General features: G+C 38.5%; 1 long non-coding RNA gene across 1 annotated transcript; it reads right to left on the reverse strand.

Moving 5' to 3' along the window:
* Positions 1-20,030: 20,030 nt before the first annotated feature.
* LOC105871524 (uncharacterized) lies at positions 20,031-25,013 on the reverse strand. Its single transcript, XR_012918570.1, has 2 exons — positions 22,613-25,013; positions 20,031-21,370 (listed from the first exon to the last, which is right to left on the reverse strand). It is a non-coding gene; the product is annotated as an uncharacterized LOC105871524 (long non-coding RNA).
* Between the last annotated feature and the right edge of the window lie 348 nt (positions 25,014-25,361).

Consider the following 25,361-nt stretch of genomic DNA (forward strand, 5'->3'; position numbering starts at 1 on the left):
AGCCCCACACCTACCTGCGGGTCCCGGGCAGACGCCCAGAGCGAGGCCTAGTGCATCTCCGCCGCCTGCAGCCCTCCACGTCGCACCGAGGCTGCTCCTCCGCGGCCGCCACCTCCTGGCGCCGGGAGCCTGGCCGGGCCGGAGCCCGGCTTCCCGCCCCCGCCCCGCGCCGGCTGGCCTGTTGGCCCGGGGAGCACAGGGCCGCCTTCTCGAGCCCAGCTCTGCTCGGGGGTGAAAGGCGGCAGCGGCGGCTCCCTCACGTCTCTCCCGGGTGTCCTGTCAGCCAGCAGTTTCCCCCGGGTCCGCAGCGCCGCCTCCGCCGCTGCTGCCACCGCCTCTCCCACATCCCCGGCCTCCAGGGGAGCCGCCGCCGCCGCGCCACGACCACTGCCTCTAGCGTTTCTGCTCCCTGCTCCACTGCTCTGCCTCACCCCGCCGGCCCGCCCGGCCTGGCGTGGCCCGGTCGGCTCCGGGGAGACAGCGCCGGAGGCTGCTGCGAGGCCGCCGCAGCCCCCAGCCCACAATCCACCGCGCGGCTCCGCCGGGGCGGGAGGGCCGCGGCCCGGGCCGGGAGGAGTGCCCGCCGCCTCCGGAGAGGGGCCTCGGCGCGGGCCGGCGCGCCCGCCGCGGGCGCAGCTGGCGTTCCCCAGGGCGGGGAATACCCCCGCGTGGCTCCCCTGCGCCTCCTGTAATAGTCCTACACGCAAGACAAAAATTCACGCTGAATTCCACTTTTCCCCTGACCCTGAGTTGGTCTCAGGAACACCCAAAAGCCGCCTTTCCCGGGACTGAGACTTGATCCTTACAACGTAGCCCTCGCCCACCGCCCAGACCAACCGACTGAAAACGTCCCTAAATCACCCAGGACCCATTAAAGCAAATACTTCCACAAGATTTCACCTCTCCTTTCACCTCCTCAAAGTAAATACTATTTAGCGTTTCCCAAATAAATGCCCTTTCAAAGGTTAAAGGTCACCCCTCCTCCCCCTCCCTGCAACCCACTGGACTCTGAAAACCATGCATTGTCTCTCTACTGAGGCCTTTCCCCTATCCCGTCCTCCCTTTTCCAAGTCTTCTCCAAGTTCCAGGGCTCCCCAGGCACTGAAATCAGTTATTCCTGTTATTTGACTGAGATACTTGAAGTGTGTGTATTAATACCTCCTAATTCTGATTCTTAACAGTATTCCATTTCAGCCTGGTTTCAGAGGGCTTGCAATCTTCAAAAAATAAAATACAATGCGCAAGAAGGGAAATATCTTAGAATATATATATGTAATTTTTTTAAGGGAAGAAAAAGATCCTCAATCATTTGAATGCTTATGTCTTAATTTTAGGAAGATTTCATTCAATTCTGAAACTATTTATTTGACTACAAATAACATTCAAGCATTTATAAGACACTGTTTTAACAAATCTAAAATGAAAATGTAACTCTTATGGTTTGGGACTGAAAAAAAAGTTGATGCAAGTTTCACTTCTAAGAAGTCACTTTGAAAACTGCAAACATAACTCTTTGTGAGTAAATCACCCAAGAGCTAAAATTGGGGGAAGGGAAGAACAAAAAGAAAAGAAGCAACAAAAATAGTTGAGAAGAAAGTCTGACATTGTATTTTTCTAAATGCAGTTCTCTATAATTTTATAATAAGGAAGGTGAAAAAAATCAATCCCCAATACAAAATAAATTTAACTATAAAATAATAAAGAACTCCTCTTAAATCCCTGATCTCTTACAAAACCAGATGAAACCTGGGCAACCATAGCCAGACTCTGGCTCTAAAAATCAACACAAAGTAGGTGAGGTGAAGGTCACATGAATTAGGTTGATTTTATCATTCCATGTTGTATGCCTATATCAAAACATCACATTGTACCCCATAAATGTATATATAATTATTTGTCAATTACATTTTTTAATTTAAAAAGATGAGTTTATACTAAGAAAATATGAAGGAAAAATTAACCAAATTTCCTCTAAGGCCAGAAAGGAAAATGATTTTACTTATGCCTACATAGAATATACTAAGAATTGGATTTAGCAAATTCCTAGACTTTAACCTGCATCAGGAAATCAACAACAGTTCAAAAACTGCCTTAAACTGGGTGCAGGGACTCTTGCTGTAATCCCAGCACTTTGGCATTTAGGGCAGAAGGATTGCTTGAGCCCAGGAGTTTGCAGTTATAGTGAGCTATGATCATGCCACTGCACTCCAACCTGGGTGACAGAGTGAGACCCTGTCTCAAAAAATGAAACAAAAGAAAATCTGCGTTAAGAATGGCTAATTTGGCTTTTTAAAAAAAAAATGTGTTTAGACCCTACCTTGTTCCAAAAAAGATTCTAAATTGTTATAGTTGGCACTTGGATTAAATGATAGCCAGTGGGTGTGTCCCAGACACTAGAACAAGACAGACTGGTTTGCTTACTCATTATCCATCTGTTGATAACATACCATAAAAAGAAAATACACATTGAGTATTATACTTAGTTCTTTTAGGGACCCAGCACAATGTTTACTTTTACTTTTCCACAGAACAATTTATAATGTTAAATCTAAACAGAAAAGTAAATGTTGATGATGAAGTTTGCAAAGTTTTTTTAAAGTGTAAACCAGACAAGCAATATTATTTAAAGGTAGATACATTTCAAATTAATTAATATATTCATTTGCTATCACTTGAAGCATGTCAGTATTAGAAATAAAAGCCAAATCACAAATAAATATGTATAGATATATTATTAGTGTTCATTTCCAGAAAGCACAGATGAAAGAAAGTTAAGAAGTTAATTGAAAATTTAGAAATTAAGATTCCATCATTGCCCTCAAAAGAAGCAAATATGAAGAAAATATTTAGCTACCATATCCTAGTACTGTATTTGGCATATTTACTATAACTGTTAAGAATCATGAAATCATGTCCATCAGAGTCATTAGAGGAAAAATGACAAATTTTCTAATGCTGTAACACCTATAAAAGGCCTATGCTTATGTTTACTATACATTCAGTGTGTATTTGTGTGTGTGGCAATAGTGAGGTTAATATATCTACTCAAACAATGAACACTGCCATTTTTAATGACTCATTTGACAGAAACTATACATTTACATGCCAATATAAATACAGAGGGCAAAGGAGGCACTGATGCAAGGAACAAGTAAAAAAAATCATTTTCCAATTTAGTAAGATATAAGCACTAGCCCCTCTTAATTCCACAATAGCAAACCTTGAATATATCAAATGGAAACCCATCCAAGTTCTTAACCTACTCTACAGCCAAATATATATAATTACACTGTGTTTTTAGTATAAATAAATTATATTTGGTAAGTAAATCCCACATGCACTCATGAACTGAAAGTATTATGCTGACAGTTGTTTCATTAGGGTTTGGCTTTTGATCCAATGTCCTGAATTATTTTATCCATCACATTTAAGCTATTTTTAAATGTCACAATGTCTAAAAATCATAATCTATAATAATATGACTCTAACCTGAAACTATGTTTGGATACTTCTTCATATATAATGTAGGACTTTCTTAATGTAAGAAACTTTTTCAATTTAAGTATGGTGTAAGATGTCAAAATTAAACATGGATATAAGCACTACTAGAAAATGTATAATATTTAATGTGATAATGCACTAAATAATTATTGGGAATAATATACAAGTTTTAAACATACCATCTGCTTCTGTCTTCTACATCAGCTGCTTGATAACTTTGAAAACAATTGTTTAACTCTGTTTAATTTCTCTGTTACCTTTCTCTTTGACTCTGATATTCTACATTTCCATTTTTATTATCATAACAACTACAATTACAATTTACTAAGAATTTACTGTACTCCAAGCATAGAGAAAACCAAGGTAATGTGGTATATTAGTTTTCTGTTGATGTGTACAAATTACTACCAGCTTAGCAATTTAAACACACACACACACACACACACACACACACACACACACACACACGCGTATTATGTCACAGTTTCTGTGAGTCAGGAGTCTGGGCACAGCTTAGCTTGTCTTCTTCCTAACATCTCACAAGGCTGTAATCAAAAGCATCAGTCAAGCTGTGTTCTCATCTGAAAGCTTGACTGGGGAAGAATCTGCTTCAGGCTCATTCAGGTTGTTAGCAGAATTCATTTCCTTACAGTTGCAGGACTGAGAGGCCTGGCTGCTTGCTGGCTTGAAGCTGGCCCAGTTCCTAGAAACCACCTGCAGTTACTTGCCCGGTAGATTTTCCAACACAGCTGCTTACTTCATCAAGGCAATGAGTAGTATCTGTAAAGTCTCTACAGTGAATATACTAGCAAGATGGAGTGATATCCTATCATATTTGCCATAGTCTGTGGTTTACAAGCAGGTCACAAGTTTCACTCAGGCTCAAGGAGAGGGGATTACACAGGGTGTGAACACCAGGAGGTAGGAATCATGGGAGCTACCCTCAAATTTGTAATTAATACCACAGGTTTTGGAGTTTGGCAAACCTTGGATTTTCAACTTGGCTTTGACACTTTAGCTATGTGACTTCGATCTCAAGTGTCTAACTGTTAGTTTGTTCATCTGAAAATAGCAGCAATAACCTCTTTACACTTTATTTTTCTCTCTTATAAAATGAGGCTAATAATAGAATTGTTATAAGGATTAAATGAGCAGTTTAATACAATAACTGATAGCATGAAATGCCCAATAAACATTTGTTAGTTTTCTTTTTTCATCCTTCCTCTTTCCCTCCTCTCTTTCTATGTTGATGTTGGTTTATTAGAAGTCTCCATTGGCATTTCTACCTTTTCAACTGCTACTTCTTTAGCCTGGGTCCAGAGTTCATGCATACATTTGTGTACCTGTATCTAGAGCCATTCAAAACCAACTCTAGTATCAATATGTTTAAAAATAGGACTGATAGGATTGCAAATGTTATGTCAAACTTGAAGTTGGCAAAATGACAAATCTGTAACATTAGAAAGGTAGTTATTAGACACAGAAGCTTTGAGAGTTTAGAGAACTTTGCTGGGATTGGCTTATTTTCTCCCTCTGAATCATGTTCAATATGTACAAGGTACAAAAGGACATGTTATAGCATAATAGTACTCATGAACTCTGGGTTTGCCACTTTCTAGCTTAGCAACCTTGAGCATGTGACTTAAGCTCTCTAAGGTGAATTAGTTCCTTATTGGGATAATGATAGTACTCGCTTCCTAGGCATTCTGTGAAGATTACATTTAAAGTGTACAGTTGGCCCTTCATACTTAGTTTCCACATCTGCAGATTCAACCAACTGTGGATCAAAAATATGCTTAAAAAACTATAAAAAATAATATAAATAAAAGCAATACAGTATAACAACTATTTATATAGCATTTACAAATCTAGAGATGATTAAAGTATATGGGAGAATATGTATAGGTAGGTTATATGAAAATATTTCACCATTTTATATAAGCGACCTCAGCATCCACTAATTTTGGTATCTGCGGGACTGAGGGTGACATCCTGGAACCAATCCCTCTCTGATAACAAGGGACAACTGTACTTAAATAGCATAACTTAATGCCTAGCTCATGGTCGATACTTTAAAATGTTAACTATCATAATTATTATTATATTCTTCACTATCTCATTAATATTATTAGGAAGGGTGTAGTAATGAAACCCATAAAATAAGAAGTGGCAAGATATAACTATGAATGCAGTGAGTGCAGTGAGGCATTAGAAGCCACAAGATCTCAAAAGTCCTCTTAAATCGATAGGCTGCAAGTAAGGTGAGTGGTCAAAAGGTATGAAAATTGGCAAGTCAGAAACTGGACAAATAGGAGTAGGGCCAAGGTAAGATTATGAATTCTCAACCAAACTGTAAAAAATGCAACCCCAAGACATCAACAGCAGAAGAGCACATGAAACAGATCATTCCTACCTCAAACATGAAGCCTTTTGTATACTTCCTATTGGAGCAGGAGTCCACCGCAGAGCGTAAGTAGCCCAGCTTTGAATGGGAAACACATGAGTCATGTTACTATCAGAAAATAGTGAATAAGATGTTGAATAAACTGGAGGAGTATGGCAATCAGAGATATGTGTATATCTTGACAAATGTAAACTTATTTTAAAATTGGACTCGTTCCCTAGGAAAGTAGTTCTATATACCATTTTGTTAATCCTGTTGTCATATTTTTGCTTTATTTTGCTTTATATAGCATTTGGTTCTTTTGTACTGTTTCACTTGGTTCTTTAATCTATGAAGGCTTTGTCTAACAAACTAAATTGTTAATATTTCCAGGACTGGATTTTCTGTTGTTGCTACACTTGTACTTTTTAAAAATTTTCCTATAGAATATGGGATAGTATACCACATAGTAGACTTTTAATAAATGCTTATTGAATTAAAAAATAATTATGAATTATTCCCTCTTAGTAAATTGTATTTGGTATAATAAATATTAATAATTTATGAAACTAATGGATGACCTTGAAATCATTCTTGACTCTTTCATTTACCATATCTCATATGCCAGCAAATCCTATTACTTCTGTCTTCAAAAGATATCTAAACACTTCTCACCCCTCAACATTGTATCAATCCTGGTCCAAGCCATCTTGCCTGTGGGGACACAACTGTGGCTGTTGGGCTATAATACACTGCTCATTACAGAGACAGCAAGGCAAATGATGTTTCTTGGTTTTGTGCAGTACAGTGATCTTACTTGCCTGGATTAATGCAAAAGCCTTCTAGCCCATCTCCCCATTTCTGCTTTTGTTCCCCCATCAATCTAGTCTCAACACAATAGTCAGCTTGCTTCTATTAAAATTCAAATCAGATCATATCATTCCTCTGCTTAAAACCCTCCAGTAGCTCCCATCTCATTCAGAGTAAAGGGTAAAAATCCTTGCAAGGCCCTAAATGATCTCATCTCTGTGTTACCTCTCTGACTCTATCTCCTCTTGCTCCTCCCATTTCTCACATTAGGCTTCTCACTTGTTCCTGGGACACACCAGGGATGCTTCTGCCCCAGATCATTTGCACTTGTTCTTCTCTCTGCCTAGAATCCCCACAGATGTCCACATAGCTAACTCCCTTACCTCCACCAGGTCTTTATTCAAATCTCACCTCCTCAGTGAAGCATTCCTTGGTACCCATATTTCTCATTGCAAAACCATGCTTTATCTGCTTTTCCACTTTATTCCTTTCCTTATCCTTTATTATTATTAGCCCACTATATATTTTACTTATTTATTGTTTATCTGTCTCCACATGAATGCAAACTCCTTGAGGGCAGGGAGTGTTGGCTGTTTTGTTTACCAGTGTATCCCCCAACACCTGGAACAGTACCTGGTACAAGGTAAGAGTTCCATAAATACTTGTTGGAATAATAAATGAATGATGAAAATAACTTGCCATTGATATGTTATAGGACTTGAGATTTTTGTAAGCCACTATTAATTTATTAGATTTATGATAAAAATAATAGTCTTGGCTTATTTTATAATTGGAGTATTTTAAGGAATAACTTTGAAATTTTTTTTAAATATGCAGTTCTATAATGAATTAGAATTATAAGGACAGAATGGTCAAACATTTATTAGGGAAAAAATTCTCATTTAAAACTTCTCTAGGAAAAGTAGAAATTTCATTTAAAACTTTTCAAGGAAAATTATGAACAATTTAGAAGCCATACATTTACAGAAAAACAGAAGCCAGAGTTGGCCTCTCAAAGGATTTTCTCAGGAACCACTTTATATATATCAACTGGGTGTGTGACAATACCAGCCATTGCTTAGAAGGAATCTTCTAAGTAGTAGGGATACAAATTCTTACATCACTGGGTAATATTTTTAAACAGAAAAAAATTCAAGCAGTGAGGAAATTTTTTATGAGCAAAATAAAGAGAGACAAAACAACCCTGAGAATCATAACACTAGGAAAATTTTACAACATAATCCAAAGTAAAAGATTAATATAAAAATAGATTGTAATTATACAATGGACTTCCTATGGATACCAAAATGCATTATAAAGATCATTTAATTCTCATGCCACTGTCTAGCCATTTTGATTCTCATTCCACCAGGCAGTAAAATATCTGTGTCATCTACCGTTATCCTCTTTATTGCTATAAATTCCTGAGCTTTAATAAGAATACATTCTTAATCACAATCCGATTTCAATTTAGAAGCCTCACTTCCAAAAATCTAACTTTAGTTTTAGAACATTTTCCCCTTTCAAGCTTTTTTGTATTAGCTTTTAAGCTAATATATAAAATAAAAATAATAAAGTCAAAAGAAAGAAAAAAATCATTGAAATCAGACTTTTAGAACAGAAGAGGCCTCTCATTTGACAAAGAAATGCAGGTCCAAAGGGCTTAGACAGATAATGTGCTAGTGGTGGCAGCCAATTTTCAATCAGAAGCCAGGTTTAAGGACTTCCAGTCCAGTACTCTTTGTCCCATACTATCCTGAGGGAATGCTACAGCAACAAATTACTGAAAAAGTAAAGAATTGTGTTAAATGGAATTACTTATTATTCAAATCCAAAAATATCAGAATCTCTTCCCACTCCCCAAGGAAAAGTTAGAGCTTTTACTAAAATATGAAATAAGAAACTTCTCATTTGTTGTAAGAAGAAAACATCTCATAGGAAAGATTTTACTTGGTAACATGTATTTAATTACTTTAGGAAATAATATAGATTAATTTATTATTTTAAATACTTTTTACCTGTTCTCAAATCTGAGAGTTCCCATATTTAGTTGCAAGAATCCAGTATTTTAGAAAATGTATAGCTTATTTTTGTGAATTCTTCCTTTATAAATATGCAAAAGCCTATTTCTACTCTTCTAAGTTTATCCCAACTTTACTTTGCAGATCAGTATGCATAGCAAAAGAAATGGTAAAATGAGCATAAAGGACACGTTTACAAAGTCCAAGTATTTCTGTGTCTGTTACAAATTGAAAGTCAGACTACTGACAGGTTTTTTTTCCATAGATCTCTACAATAAGCATATATCAAATCAATGAGCAAACAAAAAGCTTGTATAAATGGCTTTGTCTTTATTATTGAACTGGCTCACTGATGCGTGCCAGTGAGTGTTGCTTTGATTCCAGGTGGTCAGCATATCTCTCTGGTTGATGGCATCCAAGAAGGAAATTGCTGATTCTTTACTGCCTGCTTGAGCTACCTATATTTTGTCCTAGTAAATTGGAGGCTATCTCAGTTACTCACTACTTGCCCTCAGAATGAGGTTCAATTTTTGTCAAAATTGATTTATCTTAATAGTGGAACTGTTCTTCTGATTGTGATTCTAAATCTCTTATTATAAAGAAGAGGTAGGAAAAATGTTCCTACACCAATACTTCTTAACCCCCTAGCAAGCATCTTCATTTTCAAACAAACATCCAGACATCTATTCACACTCAAAGAATATTTGTTTTGTTTTGTTATTCTTTTTTTTTTTTTCCTGTCCTTTTTCATTCCAAGAGATCAATGGATACTTATCAAGGACTTTCTGGGTCCTATGTGTTAGTAGTAAGCAAGACTGTTTCAGTTCATGGTCTCATAGAACTCACAATCTGGGTTGAGAAGAGACACATTAAACAATTATAGAAATTGTTTGACAGCAGTTGGGATAAGCGTCACAAAAAGGTAGAAGAAATTATGAGAGTTTGTAAAGATGGGCGTAATTTAATGTAGATGAATAAAGAATCCTTGCCCAAACTGAAAAATGAATTGGAGTTAGCCGTGAAGAGTCCCAGGCAGAGGAAGCAGCCAACAGAAAGAGGCTCTGAGGCATGAAGGAGCAGTGAGCAGGGGGAACAGAGAAAGGGCCAATATGGCTGGCAAGCAGTGAGACGAGTGGGCCAAAGCCAGAGCATACAAGAAAGTATAGTATATGTTGGAGTTTGAACTTTATTATAAGCTATCACAGGACTTTGGGCAAGGAGATGACAAAAGAATGCTTTTAAAAGATTGGTTTGAGCACTTTGTGGAGAATGAATTAACGGAGATGACCTAGAGTAGGTATGGCACCAGCAGTTAGAAGGCTATCCAAGTGGTCCAGGTGTCAGGCTAAGGTGGTGGAGATGGTAAAGACTAAGAGCAAGAGACAGATGTCTTTGTTCAAGCTGCCATAACAAAACACAATAGACTGGTGGCTTAAACACCAGAAAATTATTTCTCACACTTCCAGAGGCGGAAATCAGGATGCCAGCATGATCAAGTTTCTGGTCCTGGCTCTCTTCCTGGCTTGCAGGTGGCCACCTTTTCCCTATATCCTCACATGGTGGAGAGTGACCTCCAGTCTCCTTCTCTTCTTATAAGGGCACTAATCTCGTCAAGGAGCCCCCACCCTCCAGATCTCTTCTAAATTTAATTGCTTCCCAAAGGCTCATCCCCAAATACCATCACATTGAGGATTAGGGCTTCAACATTTGAATTGGGGACCTAAGGTGGGAGCCTTGGGGGAGGTGGTGGTGGCAAACATTCAGTCCATAACAACAGATTTAAAAGGTATCTAGGAGTACCTGGTGATTGGTTGGATGAAGAGGCTAAGAAATAGGTAGATGTTAAAGATGTTACTAGGTTCCTAACATGAGCAATTGGAAGGATGGTACAACCATTTAATTAAGTAGGAAACATTGGAGGAGGAAAAGATTTGGCACCATAAGTTCAGTAATGGACATGTTTAACTTGAAATGTCTAGATAATAGATACCTAACTGGAAATGTTAAGGAGGCAGTTAGATATATGGGTATGGAACTAAGAAGAGAGACCTGAATAAAGATATAAATTCAGAAGTTGTCAACATGTAGTTAATAACCAAAAGGATGGATGTGTATGAGAGTCCTGAAGGAGAGAGCATAGAGAGATGAGAAAAGAAGAGAAGAGGACCTGAGACTGGCCACAGATCCCTGCAACAAACATATATCAAATCAATGAGTAAATAAAAAGTTTGTATAAATGGCTTTGTCTTTATGAATAAGCCAGGCTCAGTGATGTGTGCCAGTAGTGCTTCTTAGATCGCAGATGGTTAGCACATCTCCTGGGTTAGGGGACTAGGTCCTGAGAGGAGGAAAAGGAACCAGGAGAGACTAGAAAGAAGGGCCAGAGAGATAAGAGGAAAACAGGAAACTGTGGGGTCACAGAAGACAAGGGAAATTTTTTGAAGAAGCTAGGAATGGGCAATCTATGACAAATAAGATGTGTGCTGTTTATTAATATAGCATGAGGTCACTGCTGATCCTAGCAAGACAAGTATGGTAGGTGGTAGAATTGTAAGCAGATGATGATAAGTTGAGGGATGTTAAGTGGAGACAAAAAAGTGTGGGTGAATTGTTTCTAGAAGTGAAAAAAAAAAAAAAGGATAAATGGAGTGATAGGTGGAAGGGGATTAAAGGTCTAGGGAGGATCTTCTTAATGTGGTAGATAATGGAACATGTTTGAACTACATGTTTGAAGAATACTCTTCAAAAAAAAAAAAAAGTAACTCCATTGAGCATAATAATTAATTTCCCCAAAATTATTTGTTTGCATGTGCTCTTCTTGGGATCATGAGATATAATATTATTTTATTATTTAAAACTTTTGACTGAACTTGTCAAAAAAAAAGTCTGGCCTAAGCAAAAAAGAAAATTAAAATAAGGACAGTTTATTGCCTCATGTTATTAAAAAGTCCATGGTTAGGCCGGGCGCTGTGGCTCACGCCTGTAATCCTAGCTCTTGAGAGGCCGAGGCGGGCGGATTGCTCAAGGTCAGGAGTTCAAAACCAGCCTGAGCAAGAGTGAGACCCCGTCTCTACTATAAATAGAAAGAAATTAATTGGCCAACTGATATATATATAAAAAAATTAGCCGGGCATGGTGGCGCATGCCTGTAGTCCCAGCTACCCGGGAGGCTGAGGCAGAAGGATCACTCGAGCCCAGGAGTTTGAGGTTGCTGTGAGCTAGGACGCCACGGCACTCACTCTAGCCTGGGCAACAAAGCGAGACTCTGTCTCAAAAAAAAAAAAAAGTCCATGGTTAGAGATGACTTAAGACATGGTGGGATTTGGAGGCTCAAATGATCAAACAGGAACCAATCTTTCTCCATCTCTCAGCTTTGCTGTTAGTCATTTAAAACTGCTTACTGAAGCTGGGTATGGTGGCTCAAGCCTGTAATCCTAGCACTCTGGGAGGCTGAGGTGGGAGGATCACTTGAGGTCAGGAGTTCAACACCTGTCTGAGCAAGAGCAAGACCCTGTCTCTACCAAAAATAGAAAAATTATCCGGGTGTGATGGCCTGTACCTGTAGTCCCAGCTACTTGGGAGACTGGGACAGGAGGATTCCTTGAGCCCAGGAGTTTGAGGTTGCAGTGATGACACCACTGCTCTATAGCTGGGGTGACAGGGTGAGATCTTGTCTCATAAAGCAAAACAAAAAAAAAAACCCACTGCACAGCCAAAGAAACTGTCACAAGAACAAACAGACAACCTACAGAATAAGAGAAAAGTTTCACAAGCTACACATCTGATAAAGGGCTGATAACTAGAATCTATTTAGAACTCAGGAAAATCAGCAAGAAAAAAATCAAACAAGCCTATCAAAAAGTGGGCAAAGGGCATGAACAGAAACTTCTCAAAAGAAGACAGAATAATGGTCAACAAACATATGAGAAAATGTTCAACATCTTTAATCATCAGGGAAATACAAATCAAAACCACAATGAGATATCACTTATCTCCAGTGAGAATGGCCTTTATCTAAAAGTCCCAAAACAATAAACATTGGCGTGGATGTGGAGAGATAGGAACACTCCTATACTGCTGGTGGGACTGTAAACTAGTGCAACTTCTGTGGAAAGCAAAATGGAGATACCTTAAAGCGATACGAGTAGATCTACCATTTGATCCAGCAATCCCATTACTGGGCATCTATCCAAAAGAACAAAAGACACTCTATAAAAAAGACATCTGCACTCAAATGTTTATAGCAGCACAATTCACAATTGCAAAGATGTGGAAACAACTGAAGTTCCCATCAATACACGAGTGGATTAATAAAATGTGGTATATGTATACCATGGAGTACTATTCAGCTATAAGAAACAACGATGATATAGCACCCCTTGTATTTTCCTGGATAGAGCTGGAACCCATTCTACTAAGTATCCCAAGAATGGAAAAATAAGTACCACATGTACTCACCAGCAAATTGGTTTCACTGATCAACACCTAAGTGGACACATAGGAATAATATTTATTGGGTGTCGGGCAGATGGGAGGGGGGAGAAGGGGATGGGTATATACATACATAATGAGTGCAATGAGCACCATCTGGGGGATGGACACACTTGAAGCTCTGACTCCGGGGGGTAAGGAGGGGAAGGCAACACACATAACCTAAACATTTATACCCCTGTAATATACTGAAATAAAAAAAATAAAAAGAAATCAATAACAAAAAAATAAGATTTATATGAATAAAGAGAAATACCATTAAAAAAAAAACCCAAAAAACTATTTATTGAAAAGCTACTATGTCCCATGTTCTATTTTAGGCACTGGAGATACAATAACACAAAAGACAAGAGACCCCACTATCACTGCTTCTATTCAGCATTGTCCTGGAGATTCTAGTCAGTACAATAAGACATGAAGAAGAAAAATTTTTTTTTTTTTTTTGAGACAGAGTCTCACTCTATTGCCCAGGCTAGAGTGAGTGCCGTAGCCTCAGCCTAGCTCACAGCAACCTCAAACTCCTGGGCTCAAGCCATCCTGCTGCCTCAGCCTCCCGAGTAGCTGGTACTACAGGCATGTGCCACTATGTCCGGCTGATTTTTTTCTATATATATTAGTTGGCCAATTAATTTCTTTCTATTTATAGTAGAGACGGGGTCTTGCTCTTGCTCAGGCTGGTTTTGAACTCCTGACCTTGAGCAATGCGCCCGCCTCGGCCTCCCAGAGTGCTAGGATTACAGGTGTGAGCCACCGCGCCCGGCTGAAGAAGAAAATTTTAACAATATAAGAATTGGTAAAAAATAAAACTATTATATTTAGATAACATGATTTTATATTTAAAAAATTCTAATGACTCTATAGATATATTACTAGAATTGATAAGTGATACCAGTAAAGTTGCTGAATACAAAGTGTGGTAGATAGAAATCTAAGTTATCCCCCAAGATTCCAGACCCTGGTAGATACACCCTATATAAACTCCTCCCCTTAAATGTGGGTGGACTTGTGAATATGATGAGATTTCACTTCCATGATCAGGTTATGCTATGTGGCAAAGGGGAAGGAATTCTGCAGATGTAATTAAGGTCCCCAATCAGTTAAACTTGAGTTAATCAAAAGGGAGATCATCCTGGTGGCCCTTATCTAATCAGGTGGGCCCTTTTAAAAGGGAGTTTAGAGGTCAGAGACATTAGAAGTCAAAGATATGTGAAGCAAGAGAGATGCTCTTGTATGAAATGCCATGTTATGGAGAGGGCCACACGACTCCCTCTAGAAGTTGGGAGTGGCAGCTGGATAACAGCCAGCATGAAAGAGGAACCTCAGTCCTACAACTGCAAGGAACTGAATTGTGTCAATAACCTGTGTGCTTGGAAGAGGCCCCTGAGCCTGGTATGAGATCATAGCCCTGGCTGATTTTAGCCTACCGAAACCCTGAGCAGATATCTAACATAGCTAATCTGTACCTAGACCACTGACTCATGTGAACTCTGAAATAATAAATTTGTGTTCTCTAGAATGCTAAGTTTATGATAATCTGTTATGCAACAATAGAAAACTAATATGTAAGATCAATATACAACAATTCAATTGTTTTCCAATATACCAGCAGCAAACAAAAATGTTTTTGAACTTTAACATTTACAATTACACACAAATATCAAGTGCCTACAAATAAATTTATTGAAAGGATACAAGACCCCTTTACACAGAAAACAATACAATTTTATTAAGAGATATTGAATATAACCTAAATAAATGGAAATATATGCCATGCTCATGGATTGGAATTTTCATTGTTGTAAATATGTCAATTTCCCCAAATTAACTTATAGATTCAATGCAGTCTCAATGAAAATCTCAACAGGTTTATTTGGGAAAACAGCAACCTGATTTTAAAATGTATATGGAAATGCAAAAGGCCAAGAATAGCCATAACACTCTTTAAAAAAAGAACAAGATAGAGGACCTACTATACTGGTTAACAAGGTTTCTTATAAAACTACAATATAATACGGTTTGGTGTTGGTATAGGAAGGTATTATATGAGGATAGACAGACTCATCAAAGAGAATAGAGAGTCCAGAAGCATATCCATGAATCTAGGGATGCTGTATTTATGAAACATGTGACACTGCAGAGCAGTAAGAAAGGAACAGTCTTTTCAAATTCTGGGACAATTAGCCATTTATTAATAGAAAAAAATGAAACTTGATCCTTACTTTCCACTCTACACAAAAAACGTAATTCCATGTAGATTATAGATCTAAACATTAAAGTGAAAAAGAAAGCTTGTAGAAAATAACATAGGAGAATATTTTACTCTAGGACACCCCGCCCCCCCACACACCCCCACATACAAACCACCATAAAGGAATAGATGGGTAAATTTGAGTACATTAAAATTAGGAACATTTGTTCATCAAGTGACAGCATTAAAAGAATGGGAAGGCAAGCCACACAGGGGGAGAAGGTATTTGCAACACATGCAACTAAAAAGAGCTTATATACAGAATATTCTAAAAGAAAAAAATTTTAAAACCTCCCACAAATCAAAAAATAAAAATATGGGTAACTCAATAGAAAAATTGTCCAGGTATTTCACCAAAAACCAGCCAGTGAACATATGAAAAGTATTCGGCTTCATTAGTAATTAGGAAAACACAAAATTATATACTACACATCCACATTTAAAAGACTGACATTTAATAATACTGAATATTGCCTAGAATTGAATGGAACAACAGTTATATACTAGGGTAAATTTGTACAATGTCGCTTTGGGAAATAATTTGTCAATTTCTTCTACAGCTGAACATATGTATACTCTATCATCTAGCAATTCTATTCTTAGGAATTTATCTAATAGAAATGCAAGCATATGTGTACTAAAGACATTTACAATGTTGAGTGATAGAAGTCAGACACACAAGAATGCATAGTAAACAATTCCATTTATATGAACTTAAAAACTGTCAAAACTATGGTGTTAATAGTTAAGAGGAGAGAGGGTGTAGTGATTGGGAAAGGTGTGAGGAGGATAATGTTCTATTTCTGGATCTGGGTGATAGGTAAATGGGTGTATTCACTTTGTAATAATTTTTGACCCAAATATTTGTTTTGTGCATTTTTTCTATATGTGAGTGATGTGTCAATAAAAAAGATTTTTAAAATAAAGCCAAGCTTCTTGCCCCCATGGACTTTGTATGAGGATCTGTGCTCTCCTCCTTGTTTGCTGGCTTCAATCTCAGGCTTCAAGTGGTGATAAGTGGTGGAAAGATGGTTGCCAACAGCTCCTAGTCTACAACTCCTCACATTTAAACCAGCAAAAGCCAAGGTATACTTGTTTTACAAGCTCAGCAAAAGTCCCAGATTGGCCGGGCGTGGTGGCTCACGCCTGTAATCCTAGCACTCTGGGAGGCGGAGGCGGGAGGATTGTTCAAGGTCAGGAGTTCAAAACCAGCCTGAGCAAGAACAAGACCCCGTCTCTACTAAAAATAGAAAGAAATTAATTGGCCAACTAAAAATATATAGAAAAAAATTAGCCGGGCATGGTGGCACATGCCTGTAGTCCCAGCTACCTGGGAGGCTGAGGCAGGAGGATTGCTTGAGCCCAGGAGTTTGAGGCTGACACCACGGCACTCTAGCCTGGGCAACACAATGATACTCTGTCTAAAAAAAAAAAAAAAAAAAAAAAGTCCCAGATTGCTCACTGGTCTGAGTCAAGCATGAGTCCCTGACCAAATCACCACTGACAATGTGAGGCTCTAACTGGCCAGGCCTGAATGACAGCAGATCCCTGACGCCAGAATCAAATGGAGTCAACTTCACCAGAACACATAAAATAAGAATGGGGAAAGATGTTGTTCTCCAGAAAACAAAACAAAACTGTGACCTCATTTCAGAAGAGGAAATAAAAGCAGGTTGAAAACCCAACAAATGTCTATAACAAGTCGCGTGCAAGTGAGAACCCAGATTTGCTACTTCATGTTAGGCCGACTTCCCTTTTAATCTCTTTCATTTTATCACATGTCTTGGAGATTTGGTTTGCCTACCTCTTCCACCCCTATCATGATTGCAAATGGACTCTTTTCTTCTTCCCTTTGGTCAGCCAAGAAATAGGGTACTCCCTTCTACTCTATGTGTATTTTTCTGACTTTGAAATAAGACAAAAACAATCAACTAGACAAATGAAAAATAACAATAAAACAAAAATCCATTTACAGTTTTTTTTGTTTGTTTGTTTTTTGTTTTTTGAGACAGAGTCTCGCTTTGTTGCCCAGGCTAGAGTGAGTGCCATGGCGTCAGCCTAGCTCACAGCAACCTCAAACTCCTGGGCTCGAGTGATCCTTCTGCCTCAGCCTCCCGAGTGGCTGGGACTACAGGCATGCGCCACCATGCCCGGCTAATTTTTTATATATATATCAGTTGGCCAATTAATTTCTTTCTATTTATAGTAGAGACGGGGTCTCGCTCTTGCTCAGGCTGGTTTTGAACTCCTGACCTTGAGCAATCCGCCCGCCTCGGCCTCCCAAGAGCTAGGATTACAGGCGTGAGCCACAGCGCCCGGCCCTACAGTTTTAAATGTTTCTGCTAGAAACTACAATATAACATAAAGTTTAATAAAAATAAGCAGGCCAGGTGTGGTGGCTCATGCCTGTAATCCTAGCACTTTTTGAGGCTGTGAGGGGAGGATTGCTTGAGGCCAGGAGTTTGAAACCAGCCTGAGCAAGAGCAAGCACCTGTAATCCCAACTACTTGGGAGGCTGAGGCAGGAGGATGGCTTAAGCCTAGGAGTTTGAGGTTGCAGTGAGCTATGATGATGCCACTGCACTCTAGTCCAAGAGACAGAGCAAGACCTTGTCTCGAAAAAATATAATCAGACCTTGGAAAATAAGTTCTATTTCCACCTTCCTTTAAAGGGTCCTGTCAAGTGCCTCAGGAGCTACCTCCTCTGGTAAGCTTTCTTTACCATCCCCTTCCCTGATCTGAGTTATTAACTCCTCTGACCCTGTGCTCATGAATACTGTATTGTATTAATAATTTTCTGTTTCCTTATCTGTCTTTACCATTGGATCATGGGTTCCTTGAAGGCAGGGCTTGCATCACCAGTACAAAGCTCAGTGACTGGGACTTACCCAGTGGAAGCTCAATAAATGTTTTCAGAATTAGTAGGTGCTTCATATCCCAATTACATTTAATCCTGATAACAGCCGTATGTGATAGAGATGACCAGCCTGAGGCTTGGAGAGGTAAATGACTTGCTCAAGATCATAAACAGTTAAGTGGAATCAGGATTGCAGCTCAAATCTATCTTATGCCAAAGCCTGTGCTCTTGACCACTGCTTTTGTCAAAAATGTTCATTTATTTGGAATAAGATTCAAATGTTAGCTTGCAGAAGTTTTCTCTAATTGAATCCTCCCTGCCTTTCTAAGCCTTTCTGTCACTGTTCACTTTCATGCATCTTTCCTTACAGTACCTGAACAGAGTTGGGCATTCCTACCTCTGTTTTTGCTGAACCGTCAACAATGCCTACTAAAATCTTACCCCTTCTTCAAGGATCAGCTCAGATGTCATGTCTTTTACAAAACATTCCCTTATCATGCAGTCAGAAATGACATCATCTTCCTCTGATTTGTCATATTATTTATTTCCTGAACCACGGACATGGCATTTATGACAAATTAGTGGAACCCTTAATTTCCACATTAAACTACTAGACTATGTCTTGTCCTCTCCATGACAATTTGCACATAGTAGACTTTTAAAAAAAACTTGCTGAATAAATTTATGGTGGTAATGGTGACTTTTTGGTATGCCAACCGTTTTCCCTGCTACCTAGGGCTTAGGACTGTAAAAATGATTGTTACATATGCCCTCCTTTTTCATATCCCGGAGGCTGTGTTCTCTCTAGATGTAACCAAAGGGTTACATTCACAACCACCAAATATCAACTTGGCAAATTTAAGTATAGATGAGCTTTTGATAGCTGTTAATAATATGTTTTCACAAATATTTGGAGATATGGCTTTATGAATAATCTTTTTTTTTTTTTTAATTTAGAAGGACTAGTGACTGGGAGAGGAAAAATAAGAGAATTTATTCCAGGTGTTTCTAAAGCTGAGCATTTGCTGGCATTAATTGGCACCTACGATTACACACATGCACACATGCATAAGGCAGGGAGAGAGAGGAACAGAGAGAGAAGAGAGAGTAAGGAAGGATCTGCCCTTATTAGAGACAAATGACAACAGCAGCATAATAATATCGGAACAGCAACTAGCAGCATATGTCCTGATCCCAATAACAGCATCATTTTTTCGAAATGAAGCAACTCAAAATTCTGAATCATGCAACAAGATTTAAAGATAAAAGGGTTTAACCAGAAAATATGTTTAACCAGCACATCTCATTTCCCACAAATTATGATTAAGTGGCATTGTATTGTAAGACTATAGTGAACCCTCTAGGAGTTGTAGGTGGGTATGAATGTATAATATTCTTCCAAAACAACAAGTTTGCAAAGTTCTTTAAGCAACTAAACTAACTAGAAGCACAGGGGTATTTTTAAGGAGACTTGAATCCTCAATATGCAGCTGGAGCAGAAGATCCTGGTGTGACTTGTTTTCTGCTAAATTGCAGGCTTCTTCAATGATCAGGTTTCAAGTTTCACTGCAGCAACTAACTCCAAGTGATTATTTAGCTGGCAAAAGAGAAAGAGTATAAAGGCACATGATTGAAATACTGAAAATTGCAATTACTGAGGGCACATGAAATTGATCTGTTCCTCCTTTTTATCTGGTTGAATAATACAAGAACAAGAAGAACATTTCAAGCAAATTTTAATATTAATGAATTTATCGGAGAAATATGATTTCATGTAGCATTTTTTAAAGGATATTCACCATGACAAAGGGGACATAGAGAAAAAGACTGACATAGCTATATATTTTTAACATGTTAACATCTCATGACAAACTCGGCAAAATCAACTTTCACATGATTGGAACACAAGAATTTTGGGGCTAACACTGAAGATTCTGCTGGAAGAGCACAACAGCTATTACTATAAGGAAAGTTGAAAGCAAATCAGCGTGGTAGGCAAAGTGGCCAATATACCAAATAGTGTTCAAATAAGGATGATAAGGATAATAGCTGGTGTGTTTATAGCTACTTCCCCATTATTAGTAAGAAATATTTTTGGAGTTTTGTTTGCATTTTTGTTTGGATTCTCTTCCCTGGGCCCCTTCCTGGCTCCCCCTTCCCAATTCTGCATATTCAAATTTGAACTCTTTTTCAAAGACTTTTTTAAAATGCAGTTTAAAACAGGCAGCATTCTCTGATCTCACTACTAAGAAAGAGTAATCTAGCTGAAAACGGTGACGCATGCCTATAATCCCAGCACATTGGGAGGCTCAGGTAAGAGGATTGCTTTAAGCCAGAAGTTCAGGACCAGCTGGAGCAAAACAGCAAGATGCCTGTATCTACAAAAAAAAAAAAAAAAAAAAAATTATATATTAGCCAGGCATGGTGGCACACACCTGTAGTCCCAGCTACTCAGGAGGCTGAAGTAGGAGTGAAATTGCCCTTTATGAAATTAATAAAGGGCCACAAAGTAGGGGAAGTATATATGTAACCAGCCATTGTTCCCTAGCTTGCTTTCCTATAATTGCTTACAACTCAGGACTCATATAGCTGATGGTCATAAAGATTCTTAGCATTCTTCATTGCTCCCATAGATGATGTCACCTTTGTGAAACCTAAGGTTAGTTTTTGAGACATCTTCCAGGCCCTGCATTCCAGTGGAACAGCTGACCCACCCAGACCAGTGGCCCATACCAAGGAACTGACTCAACTGCCCTTGCGATCCCATCCAAGAACTGACTCAGCAAAGAAGACAATTTCTACACCCCTGTGGTTCCACCCCAAACCCAGCCAATTAGCAGACCCAATTGCCTGGCCAATTAGCAGATCCACCAAACTACTTTTAAAAACCTTTTCTCCCAAATTCTCAGGGAGACAGATTTGAGAACTTCCTTCTGTCTCCTTGCATGGTACCTGTAGTATTAAACTCTTTCTCTGTTGTAAACCCTGCTGTCTCAGTGTATTGGCTTCTCCTTGAGCAGTGGACAATGAACCTGGGCTTCTCAACAGTGCCACTGAATTCTAGAAGACAATGAAGTATTATTTCAAACATTCTGAAGTGAAATCATGTTTAGATAAGAATTTCATACCAAACCACCAATAAAGTATCAGAGTAAAATAAAGACATTTTCAGAGATTCAAATACACAAAATTTTGCCTTTATGTACCTTTTCTTAGGAAATTACTATTTCAGGAATACAAGAAAGTATACCAAGAAAGAAAAAGGAGTCTAGGAAATGGGGGAGCTAGTACAGAGGACAGTGAGCGGAAATCCTGGGATGACAACTGTGCCCAAGCCTCAGGGCCAGTCAGTCCTGATTAGATTAGGAGGACAGGAATAAGGGAAGGAGGTCTTTAGAAAAAAATGGAACTGCTAGTTTGTTGGATAGTTTTGTGTTCAGAGATTTGGAAAAAATATGACTAGCCTGTTGATGTTTAGAAATCTTTACATATTCATTATGTAAATACTGACTACTCCAGTTAATCAAAACATTTTTGCCCCATGACGTTTTTGCCAAGAAGTCCTGCCATATGACATTTAGAGATTATGATGAATCTATAGTGAGAGGATGTGGGGAAGGGAAGTGGTGGAGATTGAGTAAAAGGGCTAAATCTTCCACTAGCATAACAGGATGTCAATGTCAAGAAACAATGTCTTAAATTGATAAATCAAGAATAGGCTGAATGAGCAAATTATTTAAACACAAAGAGGTAAATAGTAGATGAAACAGCTAAAAGTTTCATGACCGTGGCAGATTGGAGAGCAGTATGAGTAAGAAATGAAACAGAGGTATACTGTTTTCTCATCTTAAGCCATTTAGAATAATTAATTTAAAAAATATCATGTGTAAGCCAGGCACAGTGGTACATGCCTATAGTCTCAGCTACTCTGGAGGCTGGTAGAATTGGGGGAGGAGAATTTGAGCCCAAGAGGTCAAGGCCAGCCTGAGCAACATTGCCAGACCCAGTCTCTAAAAACCAAACAACAAACAAACAACCCCCAACCATGTGCATATATTACTTTGATTAAAAATATATTTTTAAAAATATTTGCATGTACTTTTCAGATAGAATCGAAATTATTTGATCAAAAGACCTAATTTTTTTAGGTTTTTGCTATATACTATAAAAGTGTCCTTTGGAAGTTGCAATCACACTCCCATGCAGCAGTATACGATAGTTCCCATTTTTCTACATCTTTGCTAATCTAAATTATTTTTTTAAATCTTTGCCAATTAGCAAGGCAAAAAAAAAGTTTCTCACCATTATTTGAAGTGCATTTTCTTTATAAGTAGGTCCTACTTGTAGCTGAGGCTAAGTGGCATTCTCTGTTTCCTTCCTGTTGAGTTTCTGGATTAATACTTGATGAAATTATAAATCTTCTATATGAATACATGTATTAACATCTAGATTCTGGACCTAGAGAGAATGCAAAAATTGTCTTCATTGTGAATTAACAGAAAACATAAGATAATCCCAAACCGAATTATTTGTTTGTCCGAACCAGTGCCTTCGACTTCCCCATTTCTATGAATGGCCTTGATAATTTTTGACACTTTCCTCCACATCTAGCCAGTCATATGATTAAAGTTGACTCTGCTCAGACTCTCATACCTGTTACCTCAGGTATTCTCACTCTCACAACTCAAATGTTGCATTTACTTTCAGGAGAATTTTGATAGCTATTTCCAAATTACCCTTCCAAAGGATTTTTTAAAATTTTCACTTAATTTTTTTTAAGTGTATAGCTCAGTTTTCACAAAATGAAAGTACTCATATAACCACATTCCAAATCAAGAAACGGAATATTTCCAACACTCCAGAAGCCCCCTTTTCGTCCTCTCTGGGTCACTACCCAAAGGTAAGCACTATTTTGACTGCTATCAACTTTAATTAGTTTTGCCTGTTTTTGAAATTTGTATACATAGAATTGCATTACAAACTTTACATATATAAATGGTATCATATTGTTTGGTGTCACTCAACATTGTAAGATTCATCTATGTTGTCATGTGTAGCAGTAGTTTGTTCATACAAACTATAGGGTATTTACATACTATGAAGAATTGAAAGAGTATTTCATTGTATGAATATTCCATAGGTTTCAACTATACTTTTGATGGATATTTGGGTTGTTTTCAATTTTCAGCTATTGAAAATAGTGCTGCTATGATCATTCTCACACAAGTCTTTTGCTGCACATGTACCTCCCTTTCTGTTGTATGTATACCTAGGAGTTGCATTGCTGGATCATAGGATATGCTTATGTTCGACTTTAATACATTCTTTCAGTTTTTTAAAATGGTTGTACCAAGTTACACTTCCCACAAGCAGTGTTTGAAAGTTATGATAGTTACACATCGCCAACATTTGGCATCGTCAGTTGTTGTAAGTTAGGTTCCCTGGAAAATAGATTCTGAGAAGGAGATTATCATGCAGAGAGTTTATAATGAGGTACTCTTGGGATCAACATCTGTAGAAGGGAAGGGACAGAGGCAAAATTGGACAGAGGTAGAAGCTGAGCTGTGATGTAGTTTCAACCAGCTAACCCATGGAGAGCCCATGCTTTTGAGATCTTGCATAGCCTCCATCTTGTCACCATGGTACACTGTATCTATTATATTAGCACTAGAAGCTGATGATGGAGGCTGGCTGAAGTCAACCAGCCAAGTCATTTTGTCTCCAGGGTGTTTAGTCCCTCTTCTGTGGTAGGTGCTCCTTGCTGGTAGGCATTACCATACAATCTTCATGACCACTTTGTACTCACTCCCATATGACCATCCTCCCCTAGACCTCCTTGTCCCTGATCTTCCAATCTTTCTTCTTCTAGGCTCTGGGCAGATAGTCAAGTCCTTTGCCACCGGCTTATGACTCTGTCTATATTCTAACCTTGGATTATTTTTCTTTCTAAACAAAGTAGATAAGTACAATGAGATAAGTATTTATTGAAGCACCTAGTCAGTGGTTCTCAGTACCAGGCTATATACTCCAGGCCAATTAAATGAAGATCTTTGGGGGTGGAATGCAGGCATCAGTGCTTTTAAGAAGTTTTCAAAGTGATTCCATTGTTCATGCAAGGTAGGAACAAGATACGCTCAGGTGTTCAGCTTTCTGTTAAAACTTGAAAGACAATGGTTCTCAAACTTTGTTGGGCATTAGAATCAATTGGTCCAATTCTTTAAAATAAAGATTCTTAAGCCCCACCCCAGAGATTCTGATTCAGGGGACTGAGTCAAGGCCCAAATCTTTGCATTCTTAATTCACTCGAGGATAAATGATGTAAGTGGATCAAAGAACTAATTATGAAAAACTCTAATACAGGTTCTTGCTTTGAAGGAACTTAAATATCATAGAGAAAGAAGGTGTTTTAATTGGTGGCAGGAGGAGTTTTAGCAAAGAGTGTTGAAAAATCATCACTAGAAGATTTTAGAAATCAGATAATCCCCTATCCACTTGGAGGATTTAAATAAAATCTATACTTGAAAAAGGGATGGATCTGCAAGACACTAAAACTTATATTTAAAATTCTCCATAATACATTTGACTTTTTAAAAAGCCAAGCTAAGTTGGTCGTGGTGGCTCATGCCTGTAATCCCAGCACTTTGGGAGGCTGAGCCAGGTGGATCACTTGAGGCCAGGAGTTAAGACCAGCGTGAGTAACATAGCGAGAACTGTACCCCCCCATCTCAACAAAACTGAAAAAAAATTTAGCTGGTGTGGTGGCAGGCACCTGTGGTCCTGGCTTCTCAGGAGGCTGAGGCAGGAGGATCACTGGAGCCCAGGAGTTTGAGGTTACACTGAGCTATGATGATACCACTGTACTCTATTCTGGGCAACAGAGTGAGACCCAGTCTCAAAAAATAAAAAATAAAAGAAATAAATAAAAGCCAGGCTAGAGTATGGAAAATGTTCTCAAAAGAATCAGCCAAATTAAAATTATAGATGGCTCTTTGCTATCCTTAGATTCATGTTTTAATATTCATATGGAGATTTCTTTTCTGCTAAAGCCCTT

Source organism: Microcebus murinus, chromosome 3, assembly GCF_040939455.1.
Source record: "Microcebus murinus isolate Inina chromosome 3, M.murinus_Inina_mat1.0, whole genome shotgun sequence".
Lineage (NCBI taxonomy): Eukaryota > Metazoa > Chordata > Mammalia > Primates > Cheirogaleidae > Microcebus > Microcebus murinus.